The 21,523-nt window shown below is 41.0% G+C and overlaps 7 non-coding genes across 7 annotated transcripts; all 7 read right to left on the reverse strand.

The window, feature by feature from the left end:
• Window positions 1-10,332: 10,332 nt before the first annotated feature.
• TRNAA-AGC (transfer RNA alanine (anticodon AGC)) lies at window positions 10,333-10,405 on the reverse strand. The gene has a single exon. It is a non-coding gene; the product is annotated as a tRNA-Ala (tRNA).
• A 2,029-nt stretch (window positions 10,406-12,434) lies between these two features.
• On the reverse strand, window positions 12,435-12,507 carry TRNAA-AGC (transfer RNA alanine (anticodon AGC)). Its single transcript has one exon. It is a non-coding gene; the product is annotated as a tRNA-Ala (tRNA).
• A 330-nt stretch (window positions 12,508-12,837) lies between these two features.
• Window positions 12,838-12,910, reverse strand: TRNAK-CUU (transfer RNA lysine (anticodon CUU)). Its single transcript has one exon. It is a non-coding gene; the product is annotated as a tRNA-Lys (tRNA).
• A 1,626-nt stretch (window positions 12,911-14,536) lies between these two features.
• Window positions 14,537-14,609, reverse strand: TRNAA-AGC (transfer RNA alanine (anticodon AGC)). The gene has a single exon. It is a non-coding gene; the product is annotated as a tRNA-Ala (tRNA).
• Window positions 14,610-18,686: 4,077 nt separating this feature from the next.
• On the reverse strand, window positions 18,687-18,759 carry TRNAA-AGC (transfer RNA alanine (anticodon AGC)). Its single transcript has one exon. It is a non-coding gene; the product is annotated as a tRNA-Ala (tRNA).
• Window positions 18,760-19,089: 330 nt separating this feature from the next.
• On the reverse strand, window positions 19,090-19,162 carry TRNAK-CUU (transfer RNA lysine (anticodon CUU)). The gene has a single exon. It is a non-coding gene; the product is annotated as a tRNA-Lys (tRNA).
• A 1,626-nt stretch (window positions 19,163-20,788) lies between these two features.
• TRNAA-AGC (transfer RNA alanine (anticodon AGC)) lies at window positions 20,789-20,861 on the reverse strand. Its single transcript has one exon. It is a non-coding gene; the product is annotated as a tRNA-Ala (tRNA).
• Window positions 20,862-21,523: the final 662 nt, after the last annotated feature.

Raw genomic sequence — 21,523 nt, forward strand, 5'->3', positions numbered from 1 at the left:
TCGAACCCACGACCCTGAGATTAAGAGTCTCATGCTCTACCGACTGAGCTAGCCGGGCTCCCTCCTTAAGACAGTATGCAGACCAATCCCTTTTTGTGAAGAAAATCAAATCCTGGATATTCCTCTACTCTTGTTTTGCAAGGAAAGCCTGATTTATACATCCTTCAGAGGACAGAGTGTCAAAAAAAATAAGAGAAAATGAAAACGGAAGTTGTGAGAACTTCATTTTGAGATTGCATAAGAATTCAAATTCCTCTCACATGCTAAAGAATACCTGAACCCTTTTGATTAAACCTCTTTAGTTGTTATAATGAGACCATATTTGAAAGCCATCTGTGATTTTTCTGTTCTTACTCTGCAATGACCTTGGCAATGACAAGTTAAAAATAAAATGTATGCAAATTTTATAATGGAGAATGCGGGCATCGATCCCTCTACCTCTCGCATGCTAAGCGAGCGCTCTACCATTTGAGCTAATTCCCCTGTGTGTTTAATCTGCATAACATGAAAAAAGTAACCTCACTGCCTTCCACACTTTATTTGAAGTCCAATTGCCCATAACAGTGTTCAGTTCACTCCTAACTTATGCCTTACCTCCACTTATGGGATGTTTTACAGTTCAGGTTGGCCTGTTTACTACTCGAATATGAGTGATATTGTGGTGTGTTCATCTAGACTCATACCCTACCTAATCTTTAAGTTAAATTTCCCACCAATGAGAAACCAAGGGAGATACAATTTTTGATAGTTATTGCATGTCTAATGCAAGAATAATCACCAGATTATGAGAGTCCAGCAAAAATTACTCATTTTCGCCCAACGTGGGGCTCGAACCCACGACCCTGAGATTAAGAGTCTCATGCTCTACCGACTGAGCTAGCCGGGCTCCCACTTCAAGATGGTATGCAGACTAATCATTTTTTATGAAGGAAATCCATTCCTGGACAATTTTTGGGAGTTATTGCAGGTCTAATGCAAGATTAATCTCCATATTATGAGAGTCAATGCAATATTCAGGCAAAAATTACTCATTTTTGCCCAACGTGGGGCTCAAACCCACGACCCTGAGATTAAGAGTCTCATGCTCTACCGACTGAGCTAGCCGGGCTCCCTCCTTAAGACAGTATGCAGACCAATCCCTTTTTGTGAAGAAAATCAAATCCTGGATATTCCTCTACTCTTGTTTTGCAAGGAAAGCCTGATTTATACATCCTTCAGAGGACAGAGTGTCAAAAAAAATAAGAGAAAATGAAAATGGAAGTTGTGAAAACTTCATTTTGAGATTGCATAGGAATTCAAATTCCTCTCACATGCTAAAGAATACCTGAACCCTTTTGATTAAACCACTTTAGTTGTTATAATGAGACCATATTTGAAAGCCATCTGTGATTTTTCTGTTCTTAATCTGCAATGACCTTGGCAATGACAAGTTAAAAATAAAATGTATGCAAATTTTATAATGGAGAATGCGGGCATCGAGCCCGCTACCTCTCGCATGATAAGCGAGCGCTTTACTATTTGAGCTAATTCCCCTGTGTGTTTAATCTGCATAACATGAAAAAAGTAACCTTACTGCGTTCCACACTTTATTTGAAGTCCAATTGCCCATAACAGTGTTCAGTTCACTCCTAACTTATGCCTTACCTCCACTTATGGGATGTTTTACAGTTCAGGTTGGCCTGTTTACTACTCGAATATGAGTGATATTGCGCTGTGTTCATCTAGACTCATACCCTAGCTAATCTTGAAGTTAAATTTCCCACCAATGAGAAACCAAGGGAGATACCATTTCTGATAGTTATTGCATGTCTAATGCAAGAATATTCACCAGATTATGAGAGTCAATGCAATAATCCAGCAAAAATTACTCATTTTCGCCCAACGTGGGGCTCGAACCCACGACCCTGAGATTAAGAGTCTCATGCTCTACCGACTGAGCTAGCCGGGCTCCCTCCTTAAGACAGTATGCAGACCTATCCCTTTTTGTGAAAAAAATCAAATCCTGGATATTCCTCTACTCTTGTTTTGCAAGGAAAGCCAGATTTATACATCCTTCAGAGGACAGAGTGTCAAAAAAAATAAGAGAAAATGAAAATGGAAGTTGTGAGAACTTCATTTTGAGATTGCATAAGAATTCAAATTTCTCTCACATGCTAAAGAATACCTGAACCCTTTTGATTAAACCACTTTAGTTGTTATAATGAGACCATATTTGAAAGCCATCTGTGATTTTTCTGTTCTTACTCTGCAATGACCATGGGCAATGACAAGTTAAAAATAAAATGTATGCAAATTTTATAATGGAGAATGCGGGCATCGATCCCGCTACCTCTCGCATGCTAAGCGAGCGCTCTAACATTTGAGCTAATTCCCCTGTGTGTTTAATCTGCATAACATGAAAAAAGTAACCTAACTGCCTTCCACACTTTATTTGAAGTCCAATTGCCCATAAAAGTGTTCAGTTCACTCCTAACTTATGCCTTACCTCCACTTATTGGATGTTTTACAGTTCAGGTTGGCCTGTTTACTACTCGAATATGAGTGATATTGTGGTGTGTTCATCTAGACTCATACCCTACCTAATCTTGAAGTTAAATTTCCCACCAATGAGAAACCAAGGGAGATACCATTTTTGATAGTTATTGCATGTCTAATGCAAGAATATTCACCAGATTATGAGGATCCAGCAAAAATTACTCATTTTCGCCCAACGTGGAGCTCGAACCCACGACCCTGAGATTAAAAGTCTCATGCTCTACCGACTGAGCTAGCCGGGCTCCCACTTCAAGATGGTATGCGGACTAATCATTTTTTATGATGGAAATCCATTCCTGGACAATTTTTGGGAGTTATTGCACGTCTAATGCAAGATTAATCTCCATATTATGAGAGTCAATGCAATATTCAGGCAAAAAATACTCGTTTTCGCCCAACGTGGGGCTCGAACCCACGACCCTGAGATTAAGCCGCTCCCTTGAAAAGACCTGGAAGAAAGACCCATCCACCAGCAACAAGGATGCCTTCAAAAGCGCCATTCGTACTCACCACCAACTGATCCGAAAAGCCAAGAAAACATCATTCAAGGATCGACTTGACAACAACGCCCACAACAGCAAGGAACTATTCAACATCGTCAAGGAATTTTCCAACCCCTCGGCCAACTCCAACGACATCACCCCCTCTCAAACCCTCTGCGACTCCCTAGCCTCTTTCTTCCACAACAAGATTGTCGACATCCACAACAGCTTCGACAACCAACCCGGAAGCCAACCCACCCTACCATCTGCAGACCATCTTCCCCCCGCTAACACCCTTAACGCCTGGAACCCAATCTCCACCGAGGACACCATCCGCCTGATGAACTCCATCCACTCTGGATCCCCCACAGACCCATGCCCTCACCACATCTTCAACAAAGCAGACTCCGTCATAGCTCCGCACCTCCGAGACGTCATCAACTGCTCCTTCAACACCGCCACCTTCCCGGATGACTGGAAACACGCTGAACTCACCGCCCTTCTGAAAAAACCAACAGCAGACCCCACCGAACTCAAAAACTACCGCCCCATCTCGCTTCTTCCATTCCCGGCCAAAGTCATCGAGAAAGCAGTCAACAACCAGCTCGCCGCCTTCCTCGAAGCCAACAAATCCCTCGACCCCTCACAATCTGGCTTCCGAGCAAAACACAGCACTGAGACCGCCCTCATCGCAGCAACAGACGACATTCGAACTCTACTGGACAATGGAGACACAGTTGCCCTCATCCTCCTTGACCTCTCTGCAGCATTCGACACAGTCTGCCACAGCACCCTTTTACAACGCCTCAACAACATCGGAATCCAAGGCAAAGCACTTGATTGGATCACCTCGTTCCTCAATGGAAGAACCCAGAGAGTCCGCCTCCCACCATTCAAGTCCGAGGCCTCTGAAATCATCTGCGGCGTACCACAAGGATCCTCGCTCAGCCCTACCCTCTTCAACGTTTACATGAGCCCCCTTGCGGCCATCGCTCGCCAACACAATCTCAACATCATCTCCTACGCGGATGATACTCAACTTATCCTCTCTCTCACCAGGGACCCCAGCACCACCAAAACTAACCTACACGAAGGAATGAAAGAAGTCGCAGAATGGATGAAACAAAGCCGCCTGAAACTAAACTCAGACAAAACAGAAGTCCTCATCTTAGGCACACCCCCCTCGGCTTGGGATGACTCCTGGTGGCCGGAAGCCTCGGAAAAGCACCCATCCCGACAGACCACGCACGGAACCTAGGCGTCATCCTAGATTCTTCACTTTCAATGATCAAACAAGTCAGCGCCGTATCCTCCTCCTGCTTTAACATTCTTCGCATGCTCAGAAAAACATTTCGCTGGATCCCCTCCGAAACAAGGAAAACAGTCACCCATGCTCTGGTCACGAGCCGACTGGATTACGGAAACACCCTCTACGCAGGCACCACCGCTAAACTCCAGAAGAAACTCCAACGAATCCAAAATGCATCAGCCAGGCTCATATTAGACATCCCACGCAACGAACACATCTCTGGTCACCTGAGAGACCTCCACTGGCTACCCGTCAATAAGAGGATCACTTTCCGACTGCTTACCCACGCACACAAATCACTCTACGACATCGGACCAGATTGCCTCAACTCTCGGCTGTCCTTCTACACCCCCGCCCGCCAACTTCGCTCTTCCAGCCAAGCCTTCGCCACTGTACCTCGCATCAACAAGACCACCATGGGAGGCAGATCCTTTTCACACCTGGCTGCCAAAACATGGAACTCACTCCCCGCTTACCTTCGCCTCACCCACAATCACCTAGCGTTCAGAAAGCAGCTTAAAACGTGGATATTTGACAAATAATCCTCCCCCCTTTCCTAAGCGCCTTGAAACCCTCTGGGTATGTAGTGCGCTATACAAATTTCATGACTTGACTTGACTTGACATGCTCTACCGACTGAGCTAGCCGGGCTCCCTCCTTAAGACAGTATGCAGACCAATCCCTTTTTGTGAAGAAAATCAAATCCTGGATATTCCTCTACTCTTGTTTTGCAAGGAAAGCCTGATTTATACATCCTTCAGAGGACAGAGTGTCAAAAAAATAAGAGAAAATGAAAATGGAAGTTGTGAGAACTTCATTTTGAGATTGCATAAGAATTCAAATTCCTCTCACATGCTAAAGAATACCTGAACCCTTTTGATTAAACCACTTTAGTTGTTATAATGAGACCATATTTGAAAGCCTTCTGTGATTTTTCTGTTCTTACTCTGCAATGACCATGGGCAATGACAAGTTAAAAATAAAATGTATGCAAATTTTATAATGGAGAATGCGGGCATCGATCCCGCTACCTCTCGCATGCTAAGCGACCGCTTTACTATTTGAGCTAATTCCCCTGTGTGTTTAATCTGCATAACATGAAAAAAGTAACCTTACTGCGTTCCACACTTTATTTGAAGTCCAATTGCCCATAACAGTGTTCAGTTCACTCCTAACTTATGCCTTACCTCCACTTATGGGATGTTTTACAGTTCAGGTTGGCCTGTTTACTACTCGAATATGAGTGATATTGCGCTGTGTTCATCTAGACTCATACCCTAGCTAATCTTGAAGTTAAATTTCCCACCAATGAGAAACCAAGGGAGATACCATTTCTGATAGTTATTGCATGTCTAATGCAAGAATATTCACCAGATTATGAGAGTCAATGCAATAATCCAGCAAAAATTACTCATTTTCGCCCAACGTGGGGCTCGAACCCACGACCCTGAGATTAAGAGTCTCATGCTCTACCGACTGAGCTAGCCGGGCTCCCACTTCAAGATGGTATGCAGACTAATCATTTTTTATGAAGGAAATCCATTCCTGGACAATTTTTGGGAGTTATTGCAGGTCTAATGCAAGATTAATCTCCATATTATGAGAGTCAATGCAATATTCAGGCAAAAATTACTCGTTTTCGCCCAACGTGGGGCTCGAACCCACGACCCTGAGATTAAGAGTCTCATGCTCTACCGACTGAGCTAGCCGGGCTCCCTCCTTAAGACAGTATGCAGACCAATCCCTTTTTGTGAAGAAAATCAAATCCTGGATATTCCTCTACTCTTGTTTTGCAAGGAAAGCCTGATTTATACATCCTTCAGAGGACAGAGTGTCAAAAAAAATAAGAGAAAATGAAAATGGAAGTTGTGAGAACTTCATTTTGAGATTGCATAAGAATTCAAATTCCTCTCACATGCTAAAGAATACCTGAACCCTTTTGATTAAACCACTTTAGTTGTTATAATGAGACCATATTTGAAAGCCATCTGTGATTTTTCTGTTCTTACTCTGCAATGACCATGGGCAATGACAAGTTAAAAATAAAATTTATGCAAATTTTATAATGGAGAATGCGGGCATCGATCCCGCTACCTCTCGCATGCTAAGCGAGCGCTTTACTATTTGAGCTAATTCCCCTGTGTGTTTAATCTGCATAACATGAAAAAAGTAACCTTACTGCGTTCCACACTTTATTTGAAGTCCAATTGCCCATAACAGTGTTCAGTTCACTTCTAACTTATGCCTTACCTCCACTTATGGGATGTTTTACAGTTCAGGTTGGCCTGTTTACTACTCGAATATGAGTGATATTGCGCTGTGTTCATCTAGACTCATACCCTAGCTAATCTTGAAGTTAAATTTCCCACCAATGAGAAACCAAGGGAGATACCATTTCTGATAGTTATTGCATGTCTAATGCAAGAATATTCACCAGATTATGAGAGTCAATGCAATAATCCAGCAAAAATTACTCATTTTCGCCCAACATGGGGCTCGAACCCACGACCCTGAGATTAAGAGTCGCATGCTCTACCGACTGAGCTAGCCGGGCTCCCTCCTTAAGACAGTATGCAGACCAATCCCTTTTTGTGAAAAAAATCAAATCCTGGATATTCCTCTACTCTTGTTTTGCAAGGAAAGCCAGATTTATACATCCTTCAGAGGAAAGAGTGTCAAAAAAAATAAGAGAAAATGAAAATGGAAGTTGTGAGAACTTCATTTTGAGATTGCATAAGAATTCAAATTCCTCTCACATGCTAAAGAATACCTGAACCCTTTTGATTAAACCACTTTAGTTGTTATAATGAGACCATATTTGAAAGCCATCTGTGATTTTTCTGTTCTTACTCTGCAATGACCATGGGCAATGACAAGTTAAAAATAAAATGTATGCAAATTTTATAATGGAGAATGCGGGCATCGATCCCGCTACCTCTCGCATGCTAAGCGAGCACTCTACCATTTGAGCTAATTCCCCTGTGTGTTTAATCTGCATAACATGAAAAAAGTAACCTCACTGCCTTCCACACTTTATTTGCAGTCCAATTGCCCATAACAGTGTTCAGTTCACTCCTAACTTATGCGTTACCTCCACTTATGGGATGTTTTACAGTTCAGGTTGGCCTGTTTACTACTCGAATATGAGTGATATTGTGGTGTGTTCATCTAGACTCATACCCTACCTAATCTTGAAGTTAAATTTCCCACCAATGAGAAACCAAGGGAGATACCATTTTTGATAGTTATTGCATGTCTAATGCAAGAATAATCACCAGATTATGAGAGTCCAGCAAAAATTACTCATTTTCGCCCAACGTGGGGCTCAAACCCACGACCCTGAGATTAAGAGTCTCATGCTCTACCGACTGAGCTAGCCGGGCTCCCACTTCAAGATGGTATGCGGACTAATCATTTTTTATGAAGGAAATCCAGTCCTGGACAATTTTTGGGAGTTATTGCAGGTCTAATGCAAGATTAATCTCCATAATATGAGAGTCAATGCAATATTCAGGCAAAAATTACTCGATTTCGCCCAACGTGGGGCTCGAACCTACGACCCTGAGATTAAGAGTCTCATGCTCTACCGACTGAGCTAGCCGGGCTCCCTCCTTAAGACAGTATGCAGACCAATCCCTTTTTGTGAAAAAAATCTAATCCTGGATATTCCTCTACTCTTGTTTTGCAAGGAAAGCCAGATTTATACATCCTTCAGAGGACAGAGTGTCAAAAAAAAATAAGAGAAAATGAAAACGGAAGTTGTGAGAACTTCATTTTGAGATTGCATAAGAATTCAAATTCCTCTCACATGCTAAAGAATACCTGAACCCTTTTGATTAAACCACTTTAGTTGTTATAATGAGACCATATTTGAAAGCCATCTGTGATTTTTCTGTTTTATAATGGAGAATGCAGGCATCGATCCCGTTACCTCACGCATGCTAAGCGAGCACTCTACCATTTGAGCTAATTCCCCTGTGTGTTTAATCTTCATAACATGAAAAAAGTAACCTCACTGCCTTCCACACTTTATTTGCAGTCCAATTGCCCATAACAGTGTTCAGTTCACTCCTAACTTATGCCTTACCTCCACTTATGGGATGTTTTACAGTTCAGGTTGGCCTGTTTACTACTCGAATATGAGTGATATTGTGGTGTGTTCATCTAGACTCATACCCTACCTAATCTTGAAGTTAAATTTCCCACCAATGAGAAACCAAGGGAGATACCATTTTTGATAGTTATTGCATGTCTAATGCAAGAATAATCACCAGATTATGAGAGTCCAGCAAAAATTACTCATTTTCGCCCAACGTGGGGCTCGAACCCACGACCCTGAGATTAAGAGTCTCATGCTCTACCGACTGAGCTAGCCGGGCTCCCACTTCAAGATGGTATGCAGACTAATCATTTTTTATGAAGGAAATCCATTCCTGGACAATTTTTGGGAGTTATTGCAGGTCTAATGCAAGATTAATCTCCATATTATGAGAGTCAATGCAATATTCAGGCAAAAATTACTCATTTTCGCCCAACGTGGGGCTCGAACCCACGACCCTGAGATTAAGAGTCTCATGCTCTACCGACTGAGCTAGCCGGGCTCCCTCCTTAAGACAGTATGCAGACCAATCCCTTTTTGTGAAGAAAATCAAATCCTGGATATTCCTCTACTCTTGTTTTGCAAGGAAAGCCTGATTTATACATCCTTCAGAGGACAGAGTGTCAAAAAAAAATAAGAGAAAATGAAAACGGAAGTTGTGAGAACTTCATTTTGAGATTGCATAAGAATTCAAATTCCTCTCACATGCTAAAGAATACCTGAACCCTTTTGATTAAACCACTTTAGTTGTTATAATGAGACCATATTTGAAAGCCATCTGTGATTTTTCTGTTCTTACTCTGCAATGACCATGGGCAATGACAAGTTAAAAATAAAATGTATGCAAATTTTATAATGGAGAATGCGGGCATCAACCCCGCTACCTCTCGCATGCTAAGCGAGCGCTCTACCATTTGAGCTAATTCCCCTGAGTGTTTAATCTGCATAACATGAAAAAAGTAACCTCACTGCCTTCCACACTTTATTTGCAGTCCAATTGCCCATAACAGTGTTCAGTTCACTCCTAACTTATGCCTTACCTCCACTTATGGGATGTTTTACAGTTCAGGTTCGCCTGTTTACTACTCGAATATGAGTGATATTGTGGTGTGTTCATCTAGACTCATACCCTACCTAATCTTGAAGTTAAATTTCCCACCAATGAGAAAGCAAAGGAGATACCATTTTTGATAGTTATTGCATGTCTAATGCAAGAATAATCACCAGATTATGAGAGTCCAGCAAAAATTACTCATTTTCGCCCAACGTGGGGCTCAAACCCACGACCCTGAGATTAAGAGTCTCATGCTCTACCGACTGAGCTAGCCGGGCTCCCACTTCAAGATGGTATGCAGACTAATCATTTTTTATGAAGGAAATCCATTCCTGGACAATTTTTGGGAGTTATTGCAGGTCTAATGCAAGATTAATCTCCATATTATGAGAGTCAATGCAATATTCAGGCAAAAATTACTCGTTTTCGCCCAACGTGGGGCTCGAACCCACGACCCTGAGATTAAGAGTCTCATGCTCTACCGACTGAGCTAGCCGGGCTCCCTCCTTAAGACAGTATGCAGACCAATCCCTTTTTGTGAAAAAAATCAAATCCTGGATATTCCTCTACTCTTGTTTTACAAGGAAAGCCAGATTTATACATCCTTCAGAGGACAGAGTGTCAAAAAAAATAAGAGAAAATGAAAATGGAAGTTGTGAGAACTTCATTTTGAGATTGCATAAGAATTCAAATTCCTCTCACATGCTAAAGAATACCTGAACCCTTTTGATTAAACCACTTTAGTTGTTATAATGAGACCATATTTGAAAGCCATCTGTGATTTTTCTGTTCTTACTCTGCAATGACCATGGGCAATGACAAGTTAAAAATAAAATGTATGCAAATTTTATAATGGAGAATGCGGGCATCGATCCCGCTACCTCTCGCATGCTAAGCGAGCGCTCTACCATTTGAGCTAATTCCCCTTTGTGTTTAATCTGCATAACATGAAAAAAGTAACCTCACTGCCTTCCACACTTTATTTGAAGTCCAATTGCCCATAACAGTGTTCAGTTCACTCCTAACTTATGCCTTACCTCCACTTATGGGATGTTTTCCAGTTCAGGTTGGCCTGTTTACTACTCGAATATGAGTGATATTGTGGTGTGTTCATCTAGACTCATACTCTACCTAATCTTGAAGTTAAATTTCCCACCAATGAGAAACCAAGGGAGATACCATTTTTGATAGTTATTGCATGTCTAATGCAAGAATTATCACCAGATTATGAGAGTCCAGCAAAAATTACTCATTTTCGCCCAACGTGGGGCTCGAACCCACGACCCTGAGATTAAGAGTCTCATGCTCTACCGACTGAGCTAGCCGGGCTCCCACTTCAAGATGGTATGCAGACTAATCATTTTTTATGAAGGAAATCCATTCCTGGACAATTTTTGGGAGTTATTGCAGGTCTAATGCAAGATTAATCTCCATATTATGAGAGTCAATGCAATATTCAGGCAAAAATTACTCGTTTTCGCCCAACGTGGGGCTCGAACCCACGACCCTGAGATTAAGAGTCTCATGCTCTACCGACTGAGCTAGCCGGGCTCCCTCCTTAAGACAGTATGCAGACCTATCCCTTTTTGTGAAAAAAATCAAATCCTGGATATTCCTCTACTCTTGTTTTGCAAGGAAAGCCAGATTTATACATCCTTCAGAGGACAGAGTGTCAAAAAAAATAAGAGAAAATGAAAATGGAAGTTGTGAGAACTTCCTTTTGAGATTGCATAAGAATTCAAATTTCTCTCACATGCTAAAGAATACCTGAACCCTTTTGATTAAACCACTTTAGTTGTTATAATGAGACCATATTTGAAAGCCATCTGTGATTTTTCTGTTCTTACTCTGCAATGACCATGGGCAATGACAAGTTAAAAATAAAATGTATGCAAATTTTATAATGGAGAATGCGGGCATCGATCCCGCTACCTCTCGCATGCTAAGCGAGCACTCTACCATTTGAGCTAATTCCCCTGTGTGTTTAATCTGCATAACATGAAAAAAGTAACCTCACTGCCTTCCACACTTTATTTGCAGTCCAATTGCCCATAACAGTGTTCAGTTCACTCCTAACTTATGCGTTACCTCCACTTATGGGATGTTTTACAGTTCAGGTTGGCCTGTTTACTACTCGAATATGAGTGATATTGTGGTGTGTTCATCTAGACTCATACCCTACCTAATCTTGAAGTTAAATTTCCCACCAATGAGAAACCAAGGGAGATACCATTTTTGATAGTTATTGCATGTCTAATGCAAGAATAATCACCAGATTATGAGAGTCCAGCAAAAATTACTCATTTTCGCCCAACGTGGGGCTCAAACCCACGACCCTGAGATTAAGAGTCTCATGCTCTACCGACTGAGCTAGCCGGGCTCCCACTTCAAGATGGTATGCAGACTAATCATTTTTTATGAAGGAAATCCATTCCTGGACAATTTTTGGGAGTTATTGCAGGTCTAATGCAAGATTAATCTCCATATTATGAGAGTCAATGCAATATTCAGGCAAAAATTACTCGTTTTCGCCCAACGTGGAGCTCGAACCCACGACCCTGAGATTAAGAGTCTCATGCTCTACCGACTGAGCTAGCCGGGCTCCCTCCTTAAGACAGTATGCAGACCAATCCCTTTTTGTGAAAAAAATCAAATCCTGGATATTCCTCTACTCTTGTTTTACAAGGAAAGCCAGATTTATACATCCTTCAGAGGACAGAGTGTCAAAAAAAATAAGAGAAAATGAAAATGGAAGTTGTGAGAACTTCATTTTGAGATTGCATAAGAATTCAAATTCCTCTCACATGCTAAAGAATACCTGAACCCTTTTGATTAAACCACTTTAGTTGTTATAATGAGACCATATTTGAAAGCCATCTGTGATTTTTCTATTCTTACTCTGCAATGACCATGGGCAATGACAAGTTAAAAATAAAATGTATGCAAATTTTATAATGGAGAATGCGGGCATCGATCCCGCTACCTCTCGCATGCTAAGCGAGCGCTCTACCATTTGAGCTAATTCCCCTTTGTGTTTAATCTGCATAACATGAAAAAAGTAACCTCACTGCCTTCCACACTTTATTTGAAGTCCAATTGCCCATAACAGTGTTCAGTTCACTCCTAACTTATGCCTTACCTCCACTTATGGGATGTTTTCCAGTTCAGGTTGGCCTGTTTACTACTCGAATATGAGTGATATTGTGGTGTGTTCATCTAGACTCATACTCTACCTAATCTTGAAGTTAAATTTCCCACCAATGAGAAACCAAGGGAGATACCATTTTTGATAGTTATTGCATGTCTAATGCAAGAATAATCACCAGATTATGAGAGTCCAGCAAAAATTACTCATTTTTGCCCAACGTGGGGCTCGAACCCACGACCCTGAGATTAAGAGTCTCATGCTCTACCGACTGAGCTAGCCGGGCTCCCACTTCAAGATGGTATGCAGACTAATCATTTTTTATGAAGGAAATCCATTCCTGGACAATTTTTGGGAGTTATTGCAGGTCTAATGCAAGATTAATCTCCATATTATGAGAGTCAATGCAATATTCAGGCAAAAATTACTCGTTTTCGCCCAACGTGGGGCTCGAACCCACGACCCTGAGATTAAGAGTCTCATGCTCTACCGACTGAGCTAGCCGGGCTCCCTCCTTAAGACAGTATGCAGACCTATCCCTTTTTGTGAAAAAAATCAAATCCTGGATATTCCTCTACTCTTGTTTTGCAAGGAAAGCCAGATTTATACATCCTTCAGAGGACAGAGTGTCAAAAAAAATAAGAGAAAATGAAAATGGAAGTTGTGAGAACTTCCTTTTGAGATTGCATAAGAATTCAAATTTCTCTCACATGCTAAAGAATACCTGAACCCTTTTGATTAAACCACTTTAGTTGTTATAATGAGACCATATTTGAAAGCCATCTGTGATTTTTCTGTTCTTACTCTGCAATGACCATGGGCAATGACAAGTTAAAAATAAAATGTATGCAAATTTTATAATGGAGAATGCGGGCATCGATCCCGCTACCTCTCGCATGCTAAGCGAGCACTCTACCATTTGAGCTAATTCCCCTGTGTGTTTAATCTGCATAACATGAAAAAAGTAACCTCACTGCCTTCCACACTTTATTTGCAGTGCAATTGCCCATAACAGTGTTCAGTTCACTCCTAACTTATGCGTTACCTCCACTTATGGGATGTTTTACAGTTCAGGTTGGCCTGTTTACTACTCGAATATGAGTGATATTGTGGTGTGTTCATCTAGACTCATACCCTACCTAATCTTGAAGTTAAATTTCCCACCAATGAGAAACCAAGGGAGATACCATTTTTGATAGTTATTGCATGTCTAATGCAAGAATAATCACCAGATTATGAGAGTCCAGCAAAAATTACTCATTTCCGCCCAACGTGGGGCTCAAACCCACGACCCTGAGATTAAGAGTCTCATGCTCTACCGACTGAGCTAGCCGGGCTCCCACTTCAAGATGGTATGCAGACTAATCATTTTTTATGAAGGAAATCCATTCCTGGACAATTTTTGGGAGTTATTGCAGGTCTAATGCAAGATTAATCTCCATATTATGAGAGTCAATGCAATATTCAGGCAAAAATTACTCGTTTTCGCCCAACGTGGAGCTCGAACCCACGACCCTGAGATTAAGAGTCTCATGCTCTACCGACTGAGCTAGCCGGGCTCCCTCCTTAAGACAGTATGCAGACCAATCCCTTTTTGTGAAAAAAATCAAATCCTGGATATTCCTCTACTCTTGTTTTACAAGGAAAGCCAGATTTATACATCCTTCAGAGGACAGAGTGTCAAAAAAAATAAGAGAAAATGAAAATGGAAGTTGTGAGAACTTCATTTTGAGATTGCATAAGAATTCAAATTCCTCTCACATGCTAAAGAATACCTGAACCCTTTTGATTAAACCACTTTAGTTGTTATAATGAGACCATATTTGAAAGCCATCTGTGATTTTTCTGTTCTTACTCTGCAATGACCATGGGCAATGACAAGTTAAAAATAAAATGTATGCAAATTTTATAATGGAGAATGCGGGCATCGATCCCGCTACCTCTCGCATGCTAAGCGAGCGCTCTACCATTTGAGCTAATTCCCCTTTGTGTTTAATCTGCATAACATGAAAAAAGTAACCTCACTGCCTTCCACACTTTATTTGAAGTCCAATTGCCCATAACAGTGTTCAGTTCACTCCTAACTTATGCCTTACCTCCACTTATGGGATGTTTTCCAGTTCAGGTTGGCCTGTTTACTACTTGAATATGAGTGATATTGTGGTGTGTTCATCTAGACTCATACTCTACCTAATCTTGAAGTTAAATTTCCCACCAATGAGAAACCAAGGGAGATACCATTTTTGATAGTTATTGCATGTCTAATGCAAGAATAATCACCAGATTATGAGAGTCCAGCAAAAATTACTCATTTTCGCCCAACGTGGGGCTCGAACCCACGACCCTGAGATTAAGAGTCTCATGCTCTACCGACTGAGCTAGCCGGGCTCCCACTTCAAGATGGTATGCAGACTAATCATTTTTTATGAAGGAAATCCATTCCTGGACAATTTTTGGGAGTTATTGCAGGTCTAATGCAAGATTAATCTCCATATTATGAGAGTCAATGCAATATTCAGGCAAAAATTACTCGTTTTCGCCCAACGTGGGGCTCGAACCCACAACCCTGAGATTAAGAGTCTCATGCTCTACCGACTGAGCTAGCCGGGCTCCCTCCTTAAGACAGTATGCAGACCTATCCCTTTTTGTGAAAAAAATCAAATCCTGGATATTCCTCTACTCTTGTTTTGCAAGGAAAGCCAGATTTATACATCCTTCAGAGGACAGAGTGTCAAAAAAAATAAGAGAAAATGAAAATGGAAGTTGTGAGAACTTCCTTTTGAGATTGCATAAGAATTCAAATTTCTCTCACATGCTAAAGAATACCTGAACCCTTTTGATTAAACCACTTTAGTTGTTATAATGAGACCATATTTGAAAGCCATCTGTGATTTTTCTGTTCTTACTCTGCAATGACCATGGGCAATGACAAGTTAAAAATAAAATGTATGCAAATTTTATAATGGAGAATGCAGGCATCGATCCCGCTACCTCTCGCATGCTAAGCGAGCGCTCTACCATTTGAGCTAATTCCCCTATGTGTTTAATCTGCATAACATGAAAAAAGTAACCTCACTGCCTTCCACACTTTATTTGAAGTCCAATTGCCCATAAAAGTGTTCAGTTCACTCCTAACTTATGCCTTACCTCCACTTATGGGATGTTTTACAGTTCAGGTTGGCCTGTTTACTACTCGAATATGAGTGATATTGTGGTGTGTTCATCTAGACTCATACCCTACCTAATCTTGAAGTTAAATTTCCCACCAATGAGAAACCAAGGGAGATACCATTTTTGATAGTTATTGCATGTCTAATGCAAGAATAATCACCAGATTATGAGGATCCAGCAAAAATTACTCATTTTCGCCCAACGTGGAGCTCGAACCCACGACCCTGAGATTAAAAGTCTCATGCTCTACCGACTGAGCTAGCCGGGCTCCCACTTCAAGATGGTATGCGGACTAATCATTTTTTATGAAGGAAATCCAGTCCTGGACAATTTTTGGGAGTTATTGCAGGTCTAATGCAAGATTAATCTCCATAATATGAGAGTCAATGCAATATTCAGGCAAAAATTACTCGATTTCGCCCAACGTGGGGCTCGAACCTACGACCCTGAGATTAAGAGTCTCATGCTCTACCGACTGAGCTAGCCGGGCTCCCTCCTTAAGACAGTATGCAGACCAATCCCTTTTTGTGAAAAAAATCAAATCCTGGATATTCCTCTACTCTTGTTTTGCAAGGAAAGCCAGATTTATACATCCTTCAGAGGACAGAGTGTCAAAAAAAAATAAGAGAAAATGAAAACGGAAGTTGTGAGAACTTCATTTTGAGATTGCATAAGAATTCAAATTCCTCTCACATGCTAAAGAATACCTGAACCCTTTTGATTAAACCACTTTAGTTGTTATAATGAGACCATATTTGAAAGCCATCTGTGATTTTTCTGTTTTATAATGGAGAATGCGGGCATCGATCCCGCTACCTCTCGCATGCTAAGCGAGCACTCTACCATTTGAGCTAATTCCCCTGTGTGTTTAATCTGCATAACATGAAAAAAGTAACCTCACTGCCTTCCACACTTTATTTGCAGTCCAATTGCCCATAACAGTGTTCAGTTCACTCCTAACTTATGCCTTACCTCCACTTATGGGATGTTTTACAGTTCAGGTTGGCCTGTTTACTACTCGAATATGAGTGATATTGTGGTGTGTTCATCTAGACTCATACCCTACCTAATCTTGAAGTTAAATTTCCCACCAATGAGAAACCAAGGGAGATACCATTTTTGATAGTTATTGCATGTCTAATGCAAGAATAATCACCAGATTATGAGAGTCCAGCAAAAATTACTCATTTTCACCCAACGTGGGGCTCGAACCCACGACCCTGAGATTAAGAGTCTCATGCTCTACCGACTGAGCTAGCCGGGCTCCCACTTCAAGATGGTATGCAGACTAATCATTTTTTATGAAGGAAATCCATTCCTGGACAATTTTTGGGAGTTATTGCAGGTCTAATGCAAGATTAATCTCCATATTATGAGAGTCAATGCAATATTCAGGCAAAAATTACTCATTTTCGCCCAACGTGGGGCTCGAACCCACGACCCTGAGATTAAGAGTCTCATGCTCTACCGACTGAGCTAGCCGGGCTCCCTCCTTAAGACAGTATGCAGACCAATCCCTTTTTGTGAAGAAAATCAAATCCTGGATATTCCTCTACTCTTGTTTTGCAAGGAAAGCCTGATTTATACATCCTTCAGAGGACAGAGTGTCAAAAAAAAATAAGAGAAAATGAAAACGGAAGTTGTGAGAACTTCATTTTGAGATTGCATAAGAATTCAAATTCCTCTCACATGCTAAAGAATACCTGAACCCTTTTGATTAAACCACTTTAGTTGTTATAATGAGACCATATTTGAAAGCCATCTGTGATTTTTCTGTTCTTACTCTGCAATGACCATGGGCAATGACAAGTTAAAAATAAAATGTATGCAAATTTTATAATGGAGAATGCGGGCATCAACCCCGCTACCTCTCGCATGCTAAGCGAGCGCTCTACCATTTGAGCTAATTCCCCTGAGTGTTTAATCTGCATAACATGAAAAAAGTAACCTCACTGCCTTCCACACTTTATTTGCAGTCCAATTGCCCATAACAGTGTTCAGTTCACTCCTAACTTATGCCTTACCTCCACTTATGGGATGTTTTACAGTTCAGGTTGGCCTGTTTACTACTCGAATATGAGTGATATTGTGGTGTGTTCATCTGGACTCATACCCTACCTAATCTTGAAGTTAAATTTCCCACCAATGAGAAAGCAAGGGAGATACCATTTTTGATAGTTATTGCATGTCTAATGCAAGAATAATCACCAGATTATGAGAGTCCAGCAAAAATTACTCATTTTTGCCCAACGTGGGGCTCAAACCCACGACCCTGAGATTAAGAGTCTCATGCTCTACCGACTGAGCTAGCCGGGCTCCCACTTCAAGATGGTATGCAGACTAATCATTTTTTATGAAGGAAATCCATTCCTGGACAATTTTTGGGAGTTATTGCAGGTCTAATGCAAGATTAATCTCCAATTTATGAGAGTCAATGCAATATTCAGGCAAAAATTACTCGTTTTCCCCCAACGTGGGGCTCGAACCCACGACCCTGAGATTAAGAGTCTCATGCTCTACCGACTGAGCTAGCCGGGCTCCCTCCTTAAGACAGTATGCAGACCAATCCCTTTTTGTGAAAAAAATCAAATCCTGGATATTCCTCTACTCTTGTTTTACAAGGAAAGCCAGATTTATACATCCTTCAGAGGACAGAGTGTCAAAAAAAATAAGAGAAAATGAAAATGGAAGTTGTGAGAACTTCATTTTGAGATTGCATAAGAATTCAAATTCCTCTCACATGCTAAAGAATACCTGAACCCTTTTGATTAAACCACTTTAGTTGTTATAATGAGACCATATTTGAAAGCCATCTGTGATTTTTCTGTTCTTACTCTGCAATGACCATGGGCAATGACAAGTTAAAAATAAAATGTATGCAAATTTTATAATGGAGAATGCGGGCATCGATCCCGCTACCTCTCGCATGCTAAGCGAGCGCTCTACCATTTGAGCTAATTCCCCTTTGTGTTTAATCTGCATAACATGAAAAAAGTAACCTCACTGCCTTCCACACTTTATTTGAAGTCCAATTGCCCATAACAGTGTTCAGTTCACTCCTAACTTATGCCTTACCTCCACTTATGGGATGTTTTCCAGTTCAGGTTGGCCTGTTTACTACTCGAATATGAGTGATATTGTGGTGTGTTCATCTAGACTCATACTCTACCTAATCTTGAAGTTAAATTTCCCACCAATGAGAAACCAAGGGAGATACCATTTTTGATAGTTATTGCATGTCTAATGCAAGAATAATCACCAGATTATGAGAGTCCAGCAAAAATTACTCATTTTTGCCCAACGTGGGGCTCGAACCCACGACCCTGAGATTAAGAGTCTCATGCTCTACCGACTGAGCTAGCCGGGCTCCCACTTCAAGATGGTATGCAGACTAATCATTTTTTATGAAGGAAATCCATTCCTGGACAATTTTTGGGAGTTATTGCAGGTCTAATGCAAGATTAATCTCCATATTATGAGAGTCAATGCAATATTCAGGCAAAAATTACTCGTTTTCGCCCAACGTGGGGCTCGAACCCACGACCCTGAGATTAAGAGTCTCATGCTCTACCGACTGAGCTAGCCGGGCTCCCTCCTTAAGACAGTATGCAGACCTATCCCTTTTTGTGAAAAAAATCAAATCCTGGATATTCCTCTACTCTTGTTTTGCAAGGAAAGCCAGATTTATACATCCTTCAGAGGACAGAGTGTCAAAAAAAATAAGAGAAAATGAAAATGGAAGTTGTGAGAACTTCCTTTTGAGATTGCATAAGAATTCAAATTTCTCTCACATGCTAAAGAATACCTGAACCCTTTTGATTAAACCACTTTAGTTGTTATAATGAGACCATATTTGAAAGCCATCTGTGATTTTTCTGTTCTTACTCTGCAATGACCATGGGCAATGACAAGTTAAAAATAAAATGTATGCAAATTTTATAATGGAGAATGCGGGCATCGATCCCGCTACCTCTCGCATGCTAAGCGAGCACTCTACCATTTGAGCTAATTCCCCTGTGTGTTTAATCTGCATAACATGAAAAAAGTAACCTCACTGCCTTCCACACTTTATTTGCAGTGCAATTGCCCATAACAGTGTTCAGTTCACTCCTAACTTATGCGTTACCTCCACTTATGGGATGTTTTACAGTTCAGGTTGGCCTGTTTACTACTCGAATATGAGTGATATTGTGGTGTGTTCATCTAGACTCATACCCTACCTAATCTTGAAGTTAAATTTCCCACCAATGAGAAACCAAGGGAGATACCATTTTTGATAGTTATTGCATGTCTAATGCAAGAATAATCACCAGATTATGAGAGTCCAGCAAAAATTACTCATTTCCGCCCAACGTGGGGCTCAAACCCACGACCCTGAGATTAAGAGTCTCATGCTCTACCGACTGAGCTAGCCGGGCTCCCACTTCAAGATGGTATGCAGACTAATCATTTTTTATGAAGGAAATCCATTCCTGGACAATTTTTGGGAGTTATTGCAGGTCTAATGCAAGATTAATCTCCATATTATGAGAGTCAATGCAATATTCAGGCAAAAATTACTCGTTTTCGCCCAACGTGGAGCTCGAACCCACGACCCTGAGATTAAGAGTCTCATGCTCTACCGACTGAGCTAGCCGGGCTCCCTCCTTAAGACAGTATGCAGACCAATCCCTTTTTGTGAAAAAAATCAAATCCTGGATATTCCTCTACTCTTGTTTTACAAGGAAAGCCAGATTTATACATCCTTCAGAGGACAGAGTGTCAAAAAAAATAAGAGAAAATGAAAATGGAAGTTGTGAGAACTTCATTTTGAGATTGCATAAGAATTCAAATTCCTCTCACATGCTAAAGAATACCTGAACCCTTTTGATTAAACCACTTTAGTTGTTATAATGAGACCATATTTGAAAGCCATCTGTGATTTTTCTGTTCTTACTCTGCAATGACCATGGGCAATGACAAGTTAAAAATAAAATGTATGCAAATTTTATAATGGAGAATGCGGGCATCGATCCCGCTACCTCTCGCATGCTAAGCGAGCGCTCTACCATTTGAGCTAATTCCCCTTTGTGTTTAATCTGCATAACATGAAAAAAGTAACCTCACTGCCTTCCACACTTTATTTGAAGTCCAATTGCCCATAACAGTGTTCAGTTCACTCCTAACTTATGCCTTACCTCCACTTATGGGATGTTTTCCAGTTCAGGTTGGCCTGTTTACTACTCGAATATGAGTGATATTGTGGTGTGTTCATCTAGACTCATACTCTACCTAATCTTGAAGTTAAATTTCCCACCAATGAGAAACCAAGGGAGATACCATTTTTGATAGTTATTGCATGTCTAATGCAAGAATAATCACCAGATTATGAGAGTCCAGCAAAAATTACTCATTTTCGCCCAACGTGGGGCTCGAACCCACGACCCTGAGATTAAGAGTCTCATGCTCTACCGACTGAGCTAGCCGGGCTCCCACTTCAAGATGGTATGCAGACTAATCATTTTTTATGAAGGAAATCCATTCCTGGACAATTTTTGGGAGTTATTGCAGGTCTAATGCAAGATTAATCTCCATATTATGAGAGTCAATGCAATATTCAGGCAAAAATTACTCGTTTTCGCCCAACGTGGGGCTCGAACCCACAACCCTGAGATTAAGAGTCTCATGCTCTACCGACTGAGCTAGCCGGGCTCCCTCCTTAAGACAGTATGCAGACCTATCCCTTTTT

The sequence above is a fragment of the Lissotriton vulgaris genome, chromosome 1_1, assembly GCF_964263255.1.
Source record: "Lissotriton vulgaris chromosome 1_1, aLisVul1.2, whole genome shotgun sequence".
Classification (NCBI taxonomy): domain Eukaryota; kingdom Metazoa; phylum Chordata; class Amphibia; order Caudata; family Salamandridae; genus Lissotriton; species Lissotriton vulgaris.